The sequence below is a fragment of the Eucalyptus grandis genome, chromosome 9 (assembly GCF_016545825.1).
Source record: "Eucalyptus grandis isolate ANBG69807.140 chromosome 9, ASM1654582v1, whole genome shotgun sequence".
In the NCBI taxonomy this organism is placed as follows: domain Eukaryota; kingdom Viridiplantae; phylum Streptophyta; class Magnoliopsida; order Myrtales; family Myrtaceae; genus Eucalyptus; species Eucalyptus grandis.
In genome coordinates, this window is record NC_052620.1 from 2,583,775 (window position 1) to 2,588,843 (window position 5,069).

Consider the following 5,069-nt stretch of genomic DNA (forward strand, 5'->3'; position numbering starts at 1 on the left):
AGACATAAAGAACGCGTGATCAATCTGACAACTCATGGTTTTGCAAAGTCAAAAATCAACTTTCACAATAGCGTCCACAACTAGCTATAATTACATTGGCCGAGAGGTCAATCCATGGTTTGGGCCCCCTTATTTGGAATAGCTCACTAGCTCCCTGGCATCAATTCCTTTTGTGGCTGATTTCCAGGAATAGACTGCCCACTCAAGTTATGCTTCTTACTTATGGCAGAATCCCCGATGCTAATTGTGCTTTTTGCTCTTGTCAACCTGATTCTGTTGATCATCTCTTCTTTGGGTGTCGTGTTACTAGGGCTCTTGCTCTTTTTTGGGCCGCTAGATGCAATCTTCTGTGGTGAAACAACTCGTGGAGGGATAATCTTCAGTGGGCCACTAAGTATTTATCCAGTGATTGTTTTCACATCATCATCTCTCGATTCGCTTTTGCAGCTTTATGTGATATTATTTGGAAGGAAATGAATAATATCATTTTCCATAATCAGACGTTCCTCGTGCCGGCTATGAAGAAACGGCTTGACAAGGTTGTTAGGGACAAGGTTGTTAGGAATAAGGCATTGACCTTCCGTCAGGTGTTGGATTCTCCCATCAATAGAAGATTACAATAAAGTTGGAGCCTCAACCCATCTATCTTTTTGGACTGAGTTGTCTTCTTCAATCTATATTGTCTTTGTTTTGCGAAGGGGGTTTCCCTTCCTTTTGTTCTTGATTGGGTTACCATGACACCTTTGCACCCCTGTTGACAGTTCTTTAGTCATATTGGGTGCAAGGCCTTCTGTTGGTGTCATGTCTCCTTTCTTTTGTATATTCCCGTTTCGGGTGAAAGTTTATATACACATTACCTTTACCAAAAAAAAAAAAAAATCTTCCTCCCATTCCATAACTTCACTTAAACCCGTTCCTACATGCGTTCTTGTCCTGTCAGGCGCAACACTCAACCACATCTCCATGTTACTCAAGTGCCACGCGAAGTCCTAGCCAATGAATTGACTCAAGCACCCAAACTCCTTCGCCGACTCGGCGAGCCTATCCACGGAATTGCTCACTCTTCAAAACAACAAATTAAGGAGGAAAATCATTAGGAATTGAAGCCCGGACTAGGTCAAGTACATGTTAGGTCCAAATTAAGTATATCTCACCAATTTTATTATTGTGTAACTGGGTCAATTTGAATTGGACCATCTTCAACTAGACCCAACCCATCCATTTGACGGCTTTAGTCTATTGCAAATTAAACCTTCACAAACCAATCTAAATCTCATATGTATGTGTCTCAGAGGGAACGAGAGCCTAGGGCTCGGTCCATTAGATCTTGGGAATGAAAGATGTAGCTTCAAATGAAAATTCTCTACTCTCTCATAATCTAAGGAAACAAGCCGCAGATTCACAATATATGATTCCTAATGATAACGAATCCGGAGGAAGATGATATATGTTGCCGTCGCCTCAAGTAGTCCTGAACGTTACGTGTCAAGAAATGTCTAGTTAAATCTCTAAAAAATGAGAAAGAGAGAGTTAGGCCCTGCCCAAGCCAAGGTAGGCCTCCGTCCCGATCACGGGCATGGGAGACAAGGGACCGTGCCCAGCATGGCCGATTGTTTCTTTTGGGCCTGGCCCAGCATGGCCCGATTGCTGGCCCTAAGTTTTGGTGATGGAAGATTTTTTTATCCTCACCCTCATTTTTACGGAGGAGAGCTTAGTTATCTTTTCTGTTCGGTTTCTTTTTTTCTTTTTCGTTTAATTGACACAGACGTTTAGTAATTAGGGGGGAGATTTTTTTGATACAAAACATAAGCAGGGACTAATTTAATCTTGGGACAAAACCTATATACAGTGTACTACTCATATTTAAAGTTCCACTGTCATGTTGTCGTGATACCGTAATGAGATCGCATGGCATTACTTGCTTCAAAATCTCCTAAATGATGCAAGAAAAATTACAGACAAATTGTTCAAAAAATTCAAGGATCAATGTGATATATATTAGAGGACGGGAAAAATAACAAAAAAGTGTTAAATCCATTACAATTGTATTGGTAAACCTTTTTATTTTTTTGCCAATTGGATTCTAAACTTTTTGTATTCATGTCATTTTAGTCCATCCTACTACTTTTGGCCGGTTAGCATTGACGTGAACACTAGCCGTCATACATGGTGCGATCAACACTAACATGAATAGTTTTTAATAATATTTTATTTTTTCAAATTTTTAGTTTTTTCTTTCTCTTATTCCCTCCTTTTGGCTGGAGGAAGACAGAAAGGAAAGAAAGAAAAAAGAAAGAGAAAGCAAAAACTTGAAAAAATTAAAAAAAAATCATTAAAAATTATCAACGTCGGCGCCGACCAATCAAAATTGATCAATGGACTGAATTAGTACAAGTGCAAAGGATTTATGACTCATTGCAAAAGAAAATTACGATTAAATTGATATAATTATAATAGAATTTAAAAAAAATTGGGGTAATTTTCCAATTAAAAGGCAGGATCTCGTTGTAGAGTAAATTGAAAGAATTTATTAATTTACAGACAAAACATTTATCGGAATTTTTCTGGGGTCGAAATTAGAAGAGTGAATTGATGGTTGCCAAAGCGTTTGTTTAATTTGAACCTCAGGGAAGTTTCAGAAAAGTGAGATACTGTCAACAAGACCATCAAAGAACAGTGAGATACCGTCAACCCCTTTTCCGCGCCGTATCTCCACGGAACCATCGCGACACCGAGCAACACCCTCCTTCCGCGTCGGTTCGCCGGCCCGCCATCCCCTTCCTATATAAACATGCACTCGACTCTCACTCCCGAAGCAATCCACTTCCCATTCAGACATTTTCACAAACACGTCCAAGGCCAGACCGACCTTCCCTCTCGAAGCAGGGACTGAAAGCCTCGAGCGCTCTCCACGGAGGCCGAGTCGTCGCCGTGCGTGACGCACCCAACTCTCCACTGCCCTTTTGCCGCCTAATGCCGAAGTGCCGGCTCCATTCTCACCCAGTTGCGTCTATTGATGCAGGTTCGAGAGCAGCGAGATGCTGGCGACTTTCTTGGCGTCGACGCCCTTCTCGTAGGCGTCGTGGAGGCTGTGCAGCTCCGTGAACTCCGCCGATCCGAGGATCTTCGTGGCGGACCGACGCGGCGAGGTCGGGTACCTGGCGTTCTCGGGCGTCCAGGCGATCGACGGGTCGAAGCCGAGCTGCGGGACCATGCTGGGCAAGTTTGGATGCGAGGATCAACTTAAGTATTACAACACATTCAAGATATTTGAAGCATCTAGGAGGGAGTCCATGGTCGACTTGAACCTGTTCTTACTCGCTGCATTCTGGGATGATGTAATGTGCATGGTGGAACAAAATAAACTCTCACACGATTTCCACCGCATGTCCAATTGGATTGATGCGTCGCATTTCTACGGGCTCCTTGCTGAGCGATTGGAAATCACTCACTATTACCATCGTGGTATGCACCAGAAGGATGGAATGGAAGGAATAGGAAATTCCAGATTTTGGACATACGGTGGAATCGAACAATTGCTGTTGTGACGCAAGTACCACAACAAATTAACAACAAAAGAAGTAGGAGTAAGTATGCAAGCTTGACTCAAGATTCTTTGTTTTGGGCGAAGGTGGAGGAAGTGAAGGACTGGCTCAAGATTGCGGAAGAGAATGGGACCTGAATAAGTTGGAATTGCTTTTGGCGAGCAACAACAGTTTCGAGAAGTACGCAGGGAAGCTAATTGAGGGGAAGGAGGTGTCTAGATGTTCTGGTTGAGAACTCAAGTTAATGATTATGGGCTAAGGATTGGAAAGCTTTGATGTCGAAGCTCCTTCAGCCACTTCTGATCCTGCTCTGAATTGAATGGATTGTGATTAAAGAAAAATTAATGACATTCATCATTAATTATGTGGAGATCATCATCTCTTGGATTGTGATTAAAGAAAAATTAATGACATTCATCATTATTTATGTGGAGATCATCATCTCTGGTGTAATCATGTTCAATGTAGACGAATAAGGAAATGTCCAATGGGGAAGCTTCATTTATTTATTGCAGCAACACTATAGTTGAATTTGATTATTGGTTTGTGCCAAAAATTATTTGATGTACATGGTTCAAAGGATGCTCAATCCTACAATTGTACAGCATGTTCAGCAACTCTCTCTCTCTCTCTCTCTCTCTCTCTCTCTCTCTCTCTCTCTCTCTCTCTCTCTCTCTCTCTCTCTCTGAATTGAGACTCTTCTTAGTTCAAAGGAGCATCTGGGCTTTTAGTGAGTATTCCGTTTTCGGTGTATTATCTTTGCATTTGTGGAAAAGTCTCTGCTTTTAGCTGTGTTGCATTTTGGCATCGTTTGTCCGTCCTTTGATTGATCATTCGTATCTTGCATGTACAGACTTTTACAGGGTTGAGTCATTTGTCATGAAATTGATGGCATTTGATTGATGCTGTTGTGCTCATGAGTGGTTTCAGGTTCTTTAGAGGCTCTATGTGATTATAATAAGGTTTCGAAACTTTGTATGAAAGTTGGGAGAGTCATTTTCACGAGGCCTCTTAGTATAAATGCCCACATATCGGTTCCTGGGGTTCTTTGGGAATCCAGAGAAAGCACCTCCCAAATTCTTGAGTGACAAGAAGATGGTGCCTGATTCAGATCCTCCAAGCCTTTAGGACACTGATCGTTTGCATCAGTTTTTTACTTATGTCTATGCTATCTGAAAAAGGAAATCAACGATCTATCACCATGGTCCATGTATATTTACAAAAGCAAATTAATATGCTCTTTCCCACTTTTCTTGAAAAAATGCTCCTGGGGGTCATATCTATGGAAGTATTTAATATGGAATAATTGCGGTCTTTCGATATTTCTTCTCATTTATTGTCCCTATGTAGGTTTAACTCCTTTACTAAGGTTTACTTTGCACTACCAAAAAAACAAGGAAAAGAGATTTTAAATGTGCTTGTTTTGCCATTTTCAAGATGATTTACTGTCATAAGATGTGCGGATGGACCTCTTGTATTGTTTCAAAGTAGGAGTAAACAGAGAAGTTTGTATTGTTTCAAAGT